At 39.2% G+C, this 18,715-nt stretch overlaps 1 protein-coding gene across 4 annotated transcripts in view; it reads right to left on the reverse strand.

The window, feature by feature from the left end:
* The window catches only part of NCK2 (NCK adaptor protein 2), a 164,108-nt gene that overhangs the window by 89,835 nt on the left and 55,558 nt on the right, over nt 1–18,715 (reverse strand). For 3 of the 4 annotated variants that reach the window (XM_048856933.2, XM_048856913.2, XM_048856922.2), the window contains one exon: nt 16,366–16,439. The exons of the other annotated variant lie outside the window; for it this stretch is intronic. The gene's annotated coding sequence lies outside the window, so the exon portion shown is untranslated. The remainder of the gene's footprint in view (nt 1–16,365; nt 16,440–18,715) is intronic. 4 annotated transcript variants of the gene reach the window in all.

An 18,715-nucleotide genomic window follows, 5' to 3' on the forward strand; every position in this document is an offset into this window, starting at 1 on the left:
GGGAGATTTTGACAAAGGTTTTGGCATTTCGAAAACCGGAACGGAGTTCTGATAGTACGGATTCCTCTCCCCATACAGCGATCAGATCCCGTACCTCCCGTTCGGTCCATGCTGGAGCTCTTTTGCGATTCTGGGACTCCATCATGGTCACCTCTGCTGATGAGCTCTGCATGGTCACCTGCAGCTTGCCACGCTGGCCAAACAGGAAATGAGATTCAAAAGTTCGCAGTTCTTTTCCTGTCTACCTGGCCAGTGCATCTGAGTTGAGAGTGCTGTCCAGAGCGGTCACAATGGAGCACTCTGGGATAGCTCCCGGAGGCCAATACCGTCGAATTGTGTCCACAGTACCCCAAATTCGAGCTGGCAAGGCCGATTTAAGCGCTAATCCACTTGTCAGGGTTGGAGTAAGGAAATCAATTTTAAGAGCCCTTTAAGTCGAAATAAAGGGCTTCATTGTGTGGACGGGTGCAGATTTACATCTATTTAATGCTGCTAAATTCGACCTAAAGTCCTAGTGTAGACCAGGGCTTAATGTATGGTTGAGATCAGCAACTGAATGAAAAACAGCTGACTAAAGCTGAACACAGGCAAGACAGAGACAAATTTAGGGTCTGTGTTGATCAGTGGTTCTCAATCCACAGCCTGCTGTGGCCCATGTGACATCCTCAGGGCCACACAGATAGTATATATATATATTGTGTGGATGCAGTGAAGGAGGACACGATTCCGACTCACGACATGCAGGGGTAAGGAAGAACTGGAGAGGCACTGACCCACACTACCTTTTATGCCCTCAGGCAGGAACACAAGGGGAGCTAATATGCATGTGTGGGTCAACGGACACTGCTTTGAAGAATTTCCGGACTCCAGCACATGGCGTGCCTGTGGACCCATGTGTGGAATACACACAGGGACCATCATTTGAAGAACAACAATACAGTAACAAGGTAACTGCCACTGGTAAAAACTTATGCCTAAAGATGACCTGAATGATTTAAAAAAGGGAGAAAATGATGTTATGGAGACTGGAGAACTACTGAAATGACATCACAAGAATATAGAACAAACGCTGAGCAATAGGTGGTTAGGAATTTTTTAAGCCATATGGTTTTATAAACACCTAATCAATCACTTAAATTAGATAACATTTCAGAAAAAAATGTCTTTGTTAAAGATTCTACACCCGACAGAGTAGTACCATCTTTCAGGCCTTCGTACATAAAATAAGAAGGAAAAAAGGGCACAATCACAACTTGTAAAAAACATCTTTTCAAGTAATCTTTAAGATTTAGAGGAACTACATGGCAATTAAAGAGTTAAGTTGCAATGAAGAAAACCTCTCATAGGAGGACCAAGCCCTTGTCCCTACTTGGGAATAGCCCCAGTAGAACAATCAGTGGCAAGCAATCAATGTCTTTATGTGGATGCTTCTCCCTAATTATAAATAAGGACAAGACTTTGTTTTTGCCTGCCAAGTTTCCACTCCTCTCACCTACTTCATTTTTCTGAGCAAGCAGCATATCGAAATTTATAAAAATAAGTAGGCAGAATGAAGGGGCAGTGCAGGGAGAGTCCACTACACAAGACAAAGGTGGAGGGTTTAATATTAGACCTACCAGCCTTCATATAACCCCTTAATGAAAAGGCCAAAGAATAAATTGGAAGGGAATGTGACAATAGAGAAAAAATTATATACATTGAGTCATGCAAAAGGAAACAAAAATTGAGAAGGAAAATTTAAACTGTTTATCTGTATGTTATACTGATGTGACATGCTCTGTGGAAGATAAATCCCAATAGATTTATTGCTATTCATAGACTGATGCCACCTACAGTGATTCTGTCAGTCTTTAAATAAAAAAATAAAAAGGTAAAATAATGAGAAACTCCTGCCTAGGCTGGCAATATTGACGACAACATATGGTAAATTTTATGAAATGGTAAAGAACCCTTCCCTGCCTGGTTAAGATTTCACTAAATCTTTAGCAATCTCAACATTTGAAATAGTTAAAATGACCTGGTCCTAATTAGTTCTCTCTCATGTTTCACTTTGCCATACCAATAGTACATTCACTGGTTTTAGAAACAAAGAACACAGTTCTCAAATGTATGAATTTAACCTTGATCTTACATGAAAGGACACCGCTCAGAACCACCATACCCTGCTACATTTTATTGCTAATCCCTTGGAACACTATTAGCCACTTTTCAAGGGATTTCACTTTATACTGTCTATAAAATGCTGAAAATAAAACTGAACTGCTGACCTTCTGTTCCCCAATAAAAAAAAATATTCACTTTTAATACTCTATTCACTTTTTGTGTTCTAAGTAGAAAAGATGCAGGTATTTTAGAGTTTGATCAGAAGGGTAAAGTGAGCATCTCTGAAAAGAAAAAAAATATTCTGCCCTCTTCTTTTTCTTCAAAGAAACCGACTGGATTAGTGGGATTAAGTGATCTTTATCAATCTTATGTGTTAGGTATATAAATATTCCATAAAATTTAATGAATTCTAGAACGCTACAGCAACATTACAGACAACCTGTGGAAATTTGCTTTCACACAAATTTTACCTTTTTTGGTTCACAGAAGTATTATTCATTGTTTTAAATCGAGACTGTCTCAATTTGTTACATTTTTCAACTACTGTTACTTAAAATATTCAGAATATTTCTGTTCCTTTAGAATTTGCAGTAAGTCACTCAGAGTTGAATTCTATACCCTTTTTTGAAGAGGGGGGGAACAAATTCTGCACAGTTTGTTCATTAAGTTTCAAAGCAAAACTGCACCTCTGACTTATGCCTCATTTATACCTGAACTTCACATAGCTGCTTGGCAAATCTCTGAGACTGGGACACCCCATAGAGAGGCATCAGAGGCTAGCTGAGGTCTAGTGGAATTTGTGATAATCCAGGTAGGCGGATCTAAGTGGGCCACCACGTGATTAATCTTAATACAGTCTGAGACAGTATTTAGGCAGACTGAGGGAAGATAGGTTGCCCTTTCATTCTGCTGGCAAACATTAGGAACAGTCTAGGAGAATTCTTAAATAGGTTCATTCTGTAAGGTAGTATGAGAGACAGCTAACAGTGTCCATGGTATGAAGTTCTGGTTCTCCCATAGCAGTGAAAGGTTTGGACAAGATGACAGGTAGGTGAATCAACTGATTAAGATTAACACCAGAAACCATTTTAGGCAGTAACCTCTGGTGAGGTCTCAGTCACTTTGTCCTAAAATAATGATTCCTATTTTTACATAGTGTTTTCCATAAGTAGATCTCTGAGAGCTTCTCAGTCTTTCAGTGTATTTATCCTCACAACACACTTAAAACACACAATTGCTACCCCCATTTTACAGACTGAAACGGAGGCACAGAGAGGCTAAGAAACTAGCTCAGGTCACGCAGAAAGTCCACGGTGGACCAAGGAACTGAACCCAGATCTCCCACATCCTAAGTCAATGCCTTAACCACTGGAACATCTGCCCTTTTCTTTGAAATCAGAACCTTCAGCTTCCTGGGAAAAGATCTTACCTCTACATCAACCATCTACCTCTTATAGCAGGGATAGCCAAACTTACCTGACCCTCTAAGCTACATATGACAATCTTCAGAAGTTCGAGAACCGGGGAACACCTGCTGGGAGCCACGGGTTAGAGCTTCACCCCCACTCCTGCTGAACCCCGAGCCCTGGCAGGTGCGCCCCACAGGGCCAAATCCCCAAGACCCCCCCCCCATCCCTGCTGGGAAGAGGCCCCTATCACAACACCCTGCTGCAAGACAGAGGTCCTGAGATCCGCTCCTCCCCCTAAGTCGGGTAGGTGGAGAATGGGGGCAGGGGCCCTTAGGGGGACTCTATAAGCCGCACTTTAATGGTAAAAGAGCCACATAGTTTGGCCACTCCTGTTTTATAGAGTACTGTGTAGGAAAATTCTGTCATAATGGCTTGAATCTCTTTCATTCTTCTGGCAGAGGTAATGGCCGCTACAAAGGTGTTTTTCATAGACAAGTGAAAAGAACAGGATGCCAATGGTTCAAAGAGAACCATCAAATCTGTTAAAACAATGTTGAGATCCCAGGAGGAGGGGATGGCTCACGGGCAAAAAAGTATGAATAAGCCCCTTGAGAAACCTGGCCATGGACGGATGGGCGAAGACAGTGTGACCTTCTACTGGAGGGTGATGAGTGGAGATGGCCACCAGGTATATTCTAATGGAACTACCAGAGAGCCCTAAGTGCTTTAAGGAAATCAGGTAGTCAAGGATGGCAGCAAGTAGAGCTTCCTTGATTTTCCACACACCAGGGAACTTCTTACATTTAGCAGCACAGGAGAAGCTTGTGTAATCCTTCCAGCTGCAAGCTAGAATGTTTTCAACTGCCAAGAAGCAGGACCTATCAGCAGATGTCAGCCAGACAGCATCCAAGCATGAGACAGAGAGAAGTAGGTTCCAGATGCAGGAACTGTATTTCCTATTGCGCGATCATGTCGGAAACATTGGGAGCGTGATCGGAGACCATATTGACAAGTTCATGAGGCCGGAGTACCAGAACTGCCCTGTTTGTTGGTGTGGTACATCACTATGGTGTTGTCAGCGAGTATTGGTACTGTGGTAGACTTGCAGCACCAGCAGCCACAGGTGGTAAGAAGGAACTGGAGAGTGGTTGTGGCTGTCCTACCCTTTATGTCCTTGGCACGTAGGATGTAGGTACAGCACCAACAGACGCTTCTATTCAGAAAGATTCCAGTCTCACACATATGGGGTGCTGGAACAATTTGTATAGTGCAGGTGCTGAGAGCCATTGAACAAACTGTAAACCCTGCATATGATGGAAACCACTTCAAGCCAAGGGGTGTGGTAGCATCCCTAGTTCCAGCAAATATGCCTATGGGGACATGAACACCAGATGTGGAATGTACATGGGCAACTGCTCGAAGAACCAATCCTTTTTCTTTTACTTTAAATAGACTATTGTCTTTAGTTACTTTCATTTAAATTAAATTATATATTAAGCACAGTACATCTTCTCAGCTGGATAGTTTCTTATTGCATAAAATTTGTATTACTCACAGCAGAGTAAATTATAAGTTACTACAGGAACTTAACAAAACAATTATTTCTTTTTTATTGATATCTTTAAGGCAGTAGATTCTGAACTATTGAATCCATCATAAATAAAATTACACCAGTAAATATTTAAAATAAGCTAACTCATCACCTTGAGGAGTGTATATTAATTTTATTTATTTTGCTATAAGATATGTACTGAACAAAAACATATTTTAACTCCCTAGCCAGCAAGTAGGGGGATTTGTATGGATTATAGTTAGGCATAATATTTTCAGCATACATTTGATGGTGTTGGATCATTTCAATCCATGAACTGTCTGACTTAAACAAGTTTGATGTTATTGTACAGACATAATATATATACAACTAACCACTCCGCTCAGTTTTATATAAAATAAAAATGTGTAGTACTGAACAGAGAAAATACTTCAATTTTTTTAGATAGATTAGGTTATAGCAAGTAGCCAAACTACTTTAAACAAAATGAAACTACATGCACAAAAGCAAATAGAATGGTCTGCCATTAAAAAGCCAACATTTACAGTTACCATATCAAAGCACCTGAGATACTTCAGTACTTCCCTAAACTTAGAATAAGAAATGGCTGCAGTATGTCTACTATTGTGCGGTAGCAACTTGGCTTTTTAATGGTGACCAGGCTAAGCTGGACAACAAAAGGATTTTGAACTAGGAAAGTGGAATAGAGGAAAAAAAACTACAAACAGTGCATAGTATATGAAATTATACTAATGGCAGTTAGGCTAAGCCAAGCCTTATGCTTAAAGCATTAACACACAATGGGAAAATAACTATTCTGTAGTAATTCATTGCTAGTGTACTAGCAAAGTGGACAAAAGTCAAGTGTTAATTAAAACACTCACTCAGGGATGTCCCACTGAAATAAACCTTGTAAATATTTTCTAAATATATTTAGTCTGATGAGCACTGAATTAATGTACACTCTATTACAGCCAATGCTTACCATTTTTATTTGCCAGTCAAATCAATTTATCCTGCCTATTTTGAGGTATGGCAATTTGAAGAGAAGTGCTCACACCACAATCTGCACTAATTTGCATCCTTGTTAATTGCCTCTGAAGGGAGCCCAAGGACCAAATGGCCATAGAATCCAAATGACCTTCTCTCCCAAGAGATGCTCCCTGATGGGGATGGTCAAAGTACATTGGCAGGGCAGAGTGAAAAATTTGGGGCTGTCAGTTCTATACTTATGCAGATAATAAATGTAAGTGTGGACACCATCTACGCTGATGGGAGAGTTCTCCCGCAGGCATAGGTAATCCACCTCCCAGAGAGGCAAGTAGCTAGGCAGACAGAAGAATTCTTTCATCGACCTAGTGCTGTCTACATGGGGATTTAGGTCAGATTAACCATGTCACTATGGGGTGTGGATGTTTCATACCCCTGGCAAACATAGTTTAACTAACCTAATTTTCTAGTGTAGACCAGGCCCAAGATCTCAGTATCTAGAACTGTCATTTCAGCACCTTTCATGTATATTCTCACACTCAAATTAAAAACACAGAGAGCAAAGATAACAGACTATGACACTGCTCCTAGGCCAGTCCCACAGGATGCTTAATCTGTTAGAGGATCAAAAAATCCTTAGGGTTTTTCCAGGTAGAATTTTATAGTTCTACTAACATTCAGGATACACCAGAGGCCTGAAAGGGAAGAAAAAGCTAGACAGACCCCATCTTCTGATTAAAGTAGAACAGAAGCTATTACACAGTTCTGTTGTTTTGGAGAACACACGGAAAGTGTGTGCATGCATGCATGTGCACAAACATGAGAGAGAGACAAATGGTGTGAAAAAGACAGCCATAGGCTCAGTAACCACGTGTAATATTATGGCTTCAAGGCAAAGGTACTTTAATGACACCTAACTCACAGATAGAACCTAAACCGAAACATTAGCTATGTGGAAATACTATGCTTTAACTGCAGACTTAAAGATGTATGCTGCCCAAAAGAAGTGGAAAGAAAAATTTGCAAATCAACCAGATGTCTTGAATCTCTCTCCTGGGTAGGACTAAGTTTGTAGTCTTAAGCTCAGCAGTAAAAATGACGAAGCCTTTGTCAACACATTATTGTTGTTGCATTTTCTAAGGGAACAGGAAATGGCCTTGCACACCACTGAAAGGACGCCTTTTTACATATTCTGCAACAATGTTACCTTATCATCTGGCTAGTAGAACAGCCCTCACACTGAGATGTAGAACAATATTTTGGGAAAGACAATTTGGTACACAAAGCATTTTTAGCTAGCTCTACAAACAGGACGCACTGGGCCAGAAATGGATGAAATTTATCATCGGAGAATGTGTCTACCTAGATATTGCAAACAAACTTATAAAGGCAGAACGTCCAAAGAATATGTAGAATGGTGATTATGATTCCACAGGTCACCTTAAGGTCATTGGTTGCACTACTGAAGCTGTCTGGCTTTTAAGGAAGACAAGAACTGATTTAAGCAGGGCATCACTTTGTGGAAACCATGATCCCCAAACATTGAGGGAAGGTGGTTCAGACTTCCCACTAAGTGATTTGATTTCCTGCAATATAATTTGCCATTGGAGTCAGGAGATTTTTTTTCCACATAAGAATATTCTACTTCTCTCCATCCTTGCATGTCCACATAAATAAAACCTACTAAACAGTCTTTCCTACCTGACAAACTTTTGTTTTTAAAGGATTCTTAAAAATTCAGAGCGCTTTCATCGTGGCTCTTGGTTCTAGCATAGTGGCATTTATTTTTTTCTCTTAATAGCATCATCTCTTGGATATCTTCCTACATTCCAAATGAGCTCCTCAGCCAAATAGGCAAGCATTTGTGGATACTATGCACCAATTTGGTTAAAACAGAGATCCTATTTAACTCTCCACTAAACACCACTAACACAGAGAGGCTTTCATGAGGTGATATGAAAAGTCATCTACATAATTTGCCCTAGCTACCTAAAAAATTCCCTTTTCTTCCACAACCATGATCTTCCATGATGTTCAGTTGGAACAATAAAATTGTTGACCAAATGGTAGAAAGTTTATGCATGTATAAGACAGAATTTCTGCTGGAGCAGGAACTGAAATATCAAATTTTCTTGGTATTAACCAAAAATTTATTGAGGTTAAAAATTGAGTCAGTTTCTATTAAAGAAACATAATATCAATTAAAAGATTCCTCATATAACCTCTAGATGTCTCAACCAGATCATGTGACCTCAAAAAGGTGGGAAGTGAACTCCTCCCGACAAGCACCTTTTAATACATGTACCTGATCAACACTGACCTTAACCAGTACAGGACAGTCTTTCACAGGAAATTCTCCACAGCATTCTTTTCTGAATGTTGATCCTTACAATTTGGCAGTGACATGTAGCTTCAGTCCTAATCTGGCTATTTGGCATTGGCTACTGCTTACTTCAACTCCCTTCCACCCAAAAATTATTATATTTGCTCTTTCTCTTAGTCACTGAAGAGATAGCACATTCTCACTGTTGCACACATACAAGAAGTGTGAATACACTTAAGGTTTTAATTACCATCTGTTCGGAGGGAAGAAAATTGTTCAGATACTATGGTGTCTAGCATCAATATTAGAATCCTGATAACAAAATGTGAGTAGTAATTCAAAGGGCAACTGACATGTTCTCAATCCTTCCAGCTATGAAGAATCCACGTTCCTACTGACAGCATTCCCAGCAGTGAATCAGTACAAATGGCAACCTCATTGTTCAAATCTGACTTAAACTGAGAATCATGTAAAATAGCTATCCTTTGACAGCTGTTTTGAGGCTTCAATACTGCTCCTAATAGACAAGTTACATATATATTTGAGGTTCTATTTTGAGTCTCCTGGGTTTGGAAAGTGTGTGTATGTAAACACACACACACCACATCTACCTTTTGTACCACTGCTGGCTTACATGAAACGAGTGAGATGATGATAGCTTCACTTCTTTTGCCCCACCCATTACATAGTCAAATTATGCAAGGTTATTAAAAAAAAATGTAGACTGCATGTCAAAGCACTACTGAAAATGTGCATGTTTATATTTAATTGCATTTTCAGTTTAAACCCCAGGGCCCCAGAGTGACTAACACCTTTAACTTAGAAACCAATTAATTCTCCCAAAATCCCCAATCACAAAGTTGTGAGCCCAATTCTTACAATCTGGAATCATAGAATATCACGGTTGGAAGGGACCTCAGGAGGTCATCTAGTCCAACCCCCTGCTCAAAGCAGGACCAAACCTCAACTAAATCATCCCAGCCAGGGCTTTGTCAAGCCTGACCTTAAAAACTTCTAAGGAAGGAGATTCCACCACCTCCCTAGGTAACGCATTCCAGTGTTTCACCACCCTCCTAGTGAAAAAGTTTTTCCTAATATCCAACCTAAACCTCCCCCACTGCAACTTGAGACCATTACTCCTCGTTCTGTCACCTGCTACCACTGAGAACATCCTCTTTGGAACCCCCTTTCAGGTAGTTGAAAGCAGCTATCAAATCCTCCCTCATTCTTCTTTTCCTCAGACTAAACAATCCCAGTTCCCTCAGCCTCTCCTCATAAGTCATGTGTTCCAGTCCCCTAATCATTTTTGTTGCCCTTCGCTGGACTCTCTCCAATTTTTCCACATATGTAGTGTGGGGCCCAAAACTGGACACAGTACTCCAGATGAGGCCTCACCAATGTCGAATAGAGGGGAACGATCACGTCCCTCGATCTGCTCGCTATGCCCCTACTTATACATCCCAAAATGCCATTGGCCTTCTTGGCAACAACGGCACACTGTTGACTCATATCCAGCTTCTCGTCCACTGTAACCCCTAGGTCCTTTTCTGTAGAACTGCTGCCGAGCCATTCGGTCCCTAGTCTGTAGCAGTGCATGGGATTCTTCCGTCCTAAGTGCAGGACTCTGCACTTATCTTTGTTGAACCTCATCAGATTTCTTTTGGCCCAATCCTCTAATTTGTTTAGGGCCCTCTGTATCCTGTCCCTACCCTCCAGAGTATCTACCTCTCCTCCCAGTTTAGTGTCATCTGCAAACTTGCTGAGGGTGCAATCCACACCATCCTTCAGATCATTAATGAAGATATTGAATAAAACCGGCCCCAGGATCGACCCCTGGGGCACTCCACTTGATACCGGCTGCCAACTAGACATGGAGCCATTGATCACTTCCCATTGAGCCCGACAATCTAGCCAGCTTTCTGTCCACCTTATCGTCCATTCAGCCAGCCCATACTTCTTTAACTTACTGGCAAGAATACTGTGGGAGACCATGTCAAAAGCTTTGCTAAAGTCAAGGAAAAACACGTCCACTGCTTTCCCATCCACAGAGCCAGTTATCGCGTCATAGAAGGCAATTAGATTAGTCAGGCATGACTTGCCCTTGGTGAATCCATGCTGACTGCTCCTGATCACTTTCCTCTCCTCTAAGTGCTTCAGAATTGATTCCTTGAGGACCTGCTCCATGATTTTTCCAGGGACTGAGGTGAGGCTGACTGGCCTGTAGTTCCCAGGATCATCCTCCTTCCCTTTTTTAAAGATGGGCACTACATTAGCCTTTTTCCAGTCATCCGGGACTTCCCCCGATCGCCATGAGTTTTCAAAGATAATGGCCAATGGCTCTGCAATCACATCAGCCAACTCCTTTAGTGCTCTCGGATGCAGTGCATCCGGCCCCATGGACTTGTGCTTGTCCGGCTTTTCTAAATAGTCCCAAAACACTTCTTTCTTCACAGAGGGCTGGTCACCTCTTCCCCATGTTGTGCTGCCCAGTGCAGCAGTCTGGAAGCTGACCTTATTCGTGAAGACAGAGGCAAAAAAAGTATTGAGTACATTAGGTTTTTCCACAATCTCTGTCACTAGGTTGCCTCCCTCATTCAGTAAGGGGCCCACACTTTCCTTGACTTTCTTCTTGTTGCTAACATACCTGAAGAAACCCTTCTTGTTACTCTTAACATCTCTTGCTAGCTGCAATTCCAGGTGTGATTTGGCCTTCCTGATTTCACTCCTGCATGCCCAAGCAATATTTTTATACTCTTCCCTGGTCATTTGTCCAATCTTCCACTTCTTGTAAGCTTCTCTTTTGTGTTTAAGATCAGCAAGGATTTCACTGTTAAGCCAAGCTGGTCGCCTGCCATATTTACTATTCTTTCTACACATCGGGATGGTTTGTCCCTGTAACCTCAATAAGGATTCTTTAAAATACAGCCAGCTCTCCTGGACTCCTTTCTCCCTCATGTTATTCTCTCAGGGGATCCTGACCATCAGTTCCCTGAGGTTGTCAAAATCTGCCTTTCTGAAGTCCAGGGTCCGTATTCTGCTGCTCTTCTTTCTTCCTTGTGCGAGGATCCTGAACTCGACCATCTCATGGTCACTGCCTCCCAGGTTCCCATCCACTTTTGCTTCTCCTACTAATTCTTCAGCTGGTGTAAACAGTCACGCTTCCTTTGGATAAAGTAAAGATATAAACTATTTACCAGCCCAATCATAATGCTTTCAGCATTCTGGGACACTCCTCCTCTGATGTTACTTAACTGTGTCAGATATCTAGCAGTGATGCAGCATTTAGAGATATCCATCGCATTCTAAGCCATCCCATGATATAAGTGTATCTATAATCAACTCACAAAACCTGACACAGTTACATGCTTTAAATGGGATTACTTTAATTCTGGGTTGTTTCTACTTATAGTATCACCTTAGAAAAATTAAAAAAAAATCCCAATCGATTTGGTGCATTAGGTTAAGTCTAAATCATGATTTTAGATCCAGCTCCCACTTCTGCAACTGGCTCTGTGTGGGACCTTGGTCAAATCACTTAAGATTTGATTCTTTAAGGTGCTAAACACTCTGACCCCCATCCAGGAAAGCATTTTAAGCACATGCTTAATTTTTAAGCACATGAATAAAGTTAAGTCTATGCTTCAATCTTTGCTAGGTTGGCCAGAGTACTCAGCACTTTACAGGCATAAACCCTTAATTTCTCTGGGTCTCAGAACTAGGAAATATGATAAATCAAATTAGGAGGTACAGAGTGCACAAAGGCAACTTTGGCTAGTAAGCTACACAACAACAAGAAAAAACTGTTATTCCTCTTTTACTTTTTTTAAATGAACTGAATTCTTAACAATTAATTTCAATTGCGTGGCAGTTTTGTGATGATGATGATGATGTGGAATCTGATAAATTAGAAACTAGATTGAAATCACAACAGCATATCACAGAAACCACTTTAGAACCATAAGAGGGTACTATATGTAACAACAGATCGGGGCTGCATTTGATGCTGATACTTAGAGTGGAAAGGCTCCATATCAGATTATAACTATAAGTTCTAGATTTGGTTCTGACAAGGACAGAAAATGTTATAGTTCTACAAATGCAATGAGGATTGGCCAAATGTACAAACACTGAATGTACAAACAAGTGTTCTTGAATGATCCATTTCCGATACTAGTTAAAAACAAACATGGTGTTGATTTCCAAATGAGGACTTCTCTAATTATTACACTCACACACAAAAATCTGTTTAAACTGGCTAACTGTTTTGATCAAGAGAAAATTAAATAATTTATGTAATGTATAACACACAGTCAACTCTTTTCTCAAGTGTATTTATAGCTTGCTAATAAATTTTCATTGCCTAAAACAATGGTTTAAAAATACTGTGTCACTGCAAGAGGGTTAGTGCAGTATTCTGTAACTTCAATCAATAAAAGAAACTAAATTTCAATAAATCTTTTCCATATAAACCTAGAGCTGCATTTAAGGATTAGATTTACACCAGGTACACCAGTACTGCTTGACATAATTGACTGAAGTTATGTCTACATTTAAACTGCTACAGCGGCACAGCTGCGGCGCTTCAAATCTACCTCCCTGAGAGGCAGTGGCAGAATTTTTCTGCCAGCTTAGCACTGTCTACACCAGGGAGTTAGGTTGGCTTAACTATACTGCTCAGGGGTGTGGATTTTTTACACCCCGAGCAACATAGTTGGGTAACATAGTTTTTAGTCTAGACCTGACCTGAATCTTTGTTTTTTGACATGGCACCAAGTACCTATTTAGTTTGTACTCTTTATCCTTTTAGCAATTTGTATTATACCAAAATGTGTATAGCATCAAGCTGGAAGAGTGCATAATATTTTCTTGAAAGTTTTAACTTAATATAAATCCTGAAGCAGTCTCACCCACATTAATGCTCAAACATAGTAAGCTCCAGTAAGTGTTCCAGAATCCATCACCATCAGCTAGCTTTATTAAATGTTCTTATTTATGGTTGTTCTCCTTTAATGATGAACTACAGAGTTGACATTTAAGATACTATAATAATTAAGTGCCCGATCCCACAAGGTGTTGGAGTACCCCCTACTTAGAGTTACTTCAACACTTTACTCACTGGTCCTACACATAAGCACTGCAGAAATACTTATTGAGGATGTTTGTCACTCAACAGGCTTATCAAAATGAGGTCACAGTGGATTGTGATCAATTTTCATTTGTACCTGTTTACATCTAATCTTGTCCAATTTAGGTTAAGTCTACACTGAAGAGTTTACAGCAGCACAGCTTTACCAACACAGCCGTGCCACTGTAAGGATTTCTTGTGTAGCTGCTCTAATGCTGACAGGAGAGAGCTCTCCCGTTGACATAATTAAATCACCCTCAATGATGGTGGTAGCTATATTGGTGGAAGAAACTCTCCCATCAATATACCGCTGTGCACATGACTACTTATGCTGATGAAAATTACGTCACTCAGGGGTGTGTCTTTTCACACCCTTGAGCAACAAACATTTTGCTGACATAAGTACTAGTGTAGACGTGGCCTTAAACACTCTCTTCTTCACACGTGTATCATTAAATGACCTAATGAGCATATGCTGTAAGGGTTATGAAGAAAGATGCTCTTAAAAAAAAAAAAAAAAAAAAGACTGATACCTATAAAATATACCTCCCATATATCCATTTTCTAAGTGTCTATAACCAAATTAATCCTTGCCAGTAAACATATGATTATCCAAAATATTTTAGCAAATATCTTGTACTGTAAAACTGTAAAATGTAACCCATTTTCTTTGACTGAAAGAAATTAGTAACAAGTCTCCCCAGTTTAAAACTGCAGCGTAATAGTCTTGGCAATATTACATTCTAAAACAGACTGTATTTACACCCTCATGCTGGGATAACAAATTATTGCAAATCAGTCTCTCTGAAAAATCTTAAATTAGAATTTAGTAATGTTCTCATCACAAGATGTTCTTTAATGTGGCATTTAAGAATTACTCTGAGTAAGACAGAAATAATTCTACAAGTGAAAAATGAAGACTATTCTACTTCTGCACTTCAAATTATATTAATATCTTAGACAAACAAGTATCTGTATATAATAAAATTTACTGAAAACCATTACACATTGAAGCACACAAAGTTTAATGTAACAGACAATTCTGACTTACACTAAGTGTCCTAGTTTTAAATGTATTAAATATGAAAGTAGATATTCTCAGAACATGTGCAGTCACTACATTACTTATGAAAAGCATAAAAACCACATGTGGCTACAAAAAATAAACGATGTATATCACAAAATAAATTTTTTACTATGTAAACCCACATTTGAATTAAGTACATACTTTGGGCCTGATTCAGCAAAGCACTTAAGCACGTCCTTAACTTAAATTGTGTAAATTATCCTATAAATGGCAACTGTACTTGTCACAGGTTAAGATTAAACATGAATCAGTACTTTGTGTACAAAAAGCTTCTACTGTTGTCTTCTACCTCTACTATAAGAAGAAAGTCTAGAGGTATGCAAAAAAAAAAAAAGTACAGTATGTATGTGTGCACATACCTCTTTTTAATTTCACAAGGATTGTTGTTTTGTTCTTATTTTAAGTGGTTCACCTAACATCGACTCTCAAAGTCTATCAGGAAATGGCAAAACTCTGAGCTAAGTGGTGTGCAAATCCTTGACTATTATGTAACAGTATACCACACAAATAGTGGCATTTCATCTTTCATATGAAAAATAGCAAGTATTGTTAAAAAAGGTTTGGTAAAGTCAGTGGTATTTTTTTGTTTTTGTTTTCCCTTTTGTTAAGATACATCTTTGACAATTCACATACAATAAAATGTCACTACATTTATGCTAAAAACTCATTACAAATTACCATGTTTAAGTTAGCCACTACAAACAAGCAAAGATAAAAAAGTAAAAATAATGCATTACTAAGTACACTTATGTATTTATTTAACAAGTGATGTTTAGTTTCTAGCATTATACAGGTTCTTAACAGAACTCAAAACGAATTAAAAGCATATTCAGTACTTCCATATTACCTTCCATCTAAACATTTCAAATACTTTATACATTTTCAAGAACTCAGTCTCACACAACATCCTTTTTCCTTTTATAGATGAAGAAACTAAGGAGCAGAGAGATTAGATGATTTCGTCTCAATAAATTTAAGAAATATATGGCAGAGCCATGAACAGAACATTGCTCTCATGGCTCCCAACTCTATACAGCAGCCACAAGACTATTCAGTGTTCTGTTGTATTTTTTTTGTAAACTGAGGTCTTAGTAAGATGAAGCCTCTTCACACAGCATTCTGCTAATAAATTTCTGCTAAATCCTGGTGACAGAGAACAGTTGCCATGTGCAAATGGTGTGGTGTGTGCATTAGGAAAATAGGAATTAACAAAATTCTTCTGTAAAATGAATCTTGTATAAGACACAATTTAATCAGGCAACCTCATGTCTTTGGAGACTGCCCAAAAAATATCCTTAAAATGTACCAACTACAGTTCTGCTGATCCTTTATAAGAAGGCCATGTAGATTAAGCAAGTGATAAACAAAATTCTATTTGTCTTTAAACATTGTATGCAATAGTATTTATTTTATGGAGCTAGTTTTTAGGAAACCATGAGGAATCAATGCTGAGCCTGTTAATAAAGCAAAGCTAACAAACTATGGCTGAGGACTGTAAAAAAAAAAAATCCTGAAGCAAGACAACAGACAATATAGGATAAGAGCCAAATACAGCTCTCAGCAATATCTAATTATTAAATCTGACCCTCTTCACTTATGAAAGAGAGCTAAAATTTACTTGGCTCAAATTAGCGGAGGAAAAAGCTTTAACACTTTTTTTGGTAGCTTAACAATTTATAAGCACTGAAGTACATTAAACAATCAGAGTAACAAATAATTCATCCAATTAGCTTCGTATCATCTTAAATTATGAGAAGGAGGCCGGAGTCAACTCACCTTTGGCACACTGTTAAAGGATCCAGACAGCGAAAGCCAGGATTTTCCAATAAAATTATGTTCACAAGAAGTCACTGAAACAGCAAAGATGCAGACATTTCAATTCTAGCAATAAATTTACCTCAGGATTTTTTTTTATGCAATTTGGATTAAGTTGTACGAAATTTTCAAAAGTAAATCTGTACAGCAGGGCAAGTATAGTGTGGCAGAATTTATTTAAGTTAATTTATTTGTTAGACTTCATTTGGTATGATCCGATACACCAAAAAATTATTCTTTATTTTCAACAAGAACTATATATAGAAGGATTGTAAAGAATTGTAGTCCATCCAAATAATCAAAACAGCATGCTGTGAGAGGCACTGTGTATAAACTGAAGTAAAAATACAGTAAGTTAAAATGATCACATTTGTCAAAGCGATTAACTTCTGCCCTTTCCTTTTTACAACAGTATATTAATTTGCCACCATGTTTTAAAATGCCATATAATAAACAGTGTTAATTATATCCGAGTAAATATTTTTAGTCATAGAATAATATTTTAGAAGGGACTATGAACAGTCATTGCCATTTTTAATTACATTTCAAACCCTGTAGAATGTCTGACAGCTCACATATTGCAAATCCATTAATTCATCATTGGTAGTACTGTGCTCCCAAAATGCTAAGACATACCCACAAAAATAGCTAGCCCAGTTTTAATCAAACAAACAAAACAAATCCAATTCAAGCAAGGAACAAAAATGACTGTTTTGTTGCGTTTCATTTTGTGGTGTAATTTTTAGCTAATGAAAATTACTTCTCTGGCAGAGTGTCCTTGTTTGGTGGATGTATAGATTGCATCATGGAACGGGCCACCCAAATACCACGAGAACCTACTTCAATACAGAAATAAAACCCCCTCTGACCGAACACACTTAGTTGTCACCTACTTCTCCACACTGGAACTCATAAGTGGTAACATCAAACTACAACCCATACTCAAGGGGGACCCATCCTGAAAAAGTATTTTCTGAACCGCCTTTTCTGGCCTTCATACAAGCCCCAATTCTCTCCAACCTCATCATCAGAAGCAAGGCTCCCCACAGACCAGGCCACACCAACTCAAAGGGGCACCAGATTCTGCCAGAACAACAGACGCAAAATCTGCATACATATCTCCATTCCTACAATGATCAACACCCCCCCCCCAACACTCCTTTCAAGATCTCTGGGTCCTACACATGCCTATCACACCATGCGGTGTACCCCATCCAGTGCACTAAATGCCCTGATAACAACTATGTGGGTGAAGTCAGACAATCACCACACTCTCTAATGAACTGACAGAGGAAAATGATAAGACAAAAAAACCATGCCACCTGTGGGTGAACACTTTTCACAAAGTGATTCCACTATATCTGACCTATCAGTGCTCATCCTCAAAGGAAACCTGCACAACCCTTTCAAAAGACAAGCCTGAGAGCTTAAATTCATTACTTTGCTAGACACCGTTCCCAGAGAGTAGTTATCAGCGGTTCACAGTCATGCTGGAAGGGCATAACAAGTGGGGTCCCGCAGAGATCAGTTCTGGGTCTCATTCTGTTCTATATCTTCATCACTGATTTAGATAATCGCATAGACAGTACACTTACAAAGTTTGCAGACGATACCAAGCTGGGAGGGGTTGCAAGTGCTTTGGAGGATAGGATTAAAATTCAAAATGATCTGGACAAACTGGAGAAATGGTCTGCACTAAATAGGATGAAATTCAATAAGGACAAATGCAAAGTACTCCATTTAGGAAGGAATAATCAGTTGTACACATACAAAGTGGAAAATGACTGCCTAGGAAGAAGTACTGCAGAAAGGGATCTGGGGCCAATAGTGGACCACAAGCTTAATATGGGTTAACAGTGTAACACTGTTGCAAAAAAAGCAAACAACATTCTGGGATCTATTAGCAGGTGTGTTGTAAGCAAGACACAAGAAGTCATTCTGCTCCACTCCACGCTGATTAGGTCTCAACTGGAGTACCATGTCCAGTTCTGGGTGCCACATTTCAGGAAAGATGTGAACAAATTGGAAAAAGTCCAGAGAAGAGCAACAAAAATTATTAAAGTTTTAAAAAACATGACCTATGAGGGAAGATTGAAAAAATTGGGTTTGTTTCATCTGGAAAAGAGAAGACAGAGGCGACATGATAACAGTTTTCAAGTACATAAAAGGTTGTTACGAGGAGGGAGAAAAATTGTTCTTTACCTCTGAGGATAGGACAAGAAGCAATGGGCTTAAATTGTAGCAAAGGAGGTTTAGGTTGGACCTTAGGAAAAACTTGTCAGGGTGGTTATGCACTGGAATAAATTGTCTA

The sequence above is a fragment of the Caretta caretta genome, chromosome 1 (genome assembly GCF_965140235.1).
Source record: "Caretta caretta isolate rCarCar2 chromosome 1, rCarCar1.hap1, whole genome shotgun sequence".
NCBI classification, from domain to species: domain Eukaryota; kingdom Metazoa; phylum Chordata; order Testudines; family Cheloniidae; genus Caretta; species Caretta caretta.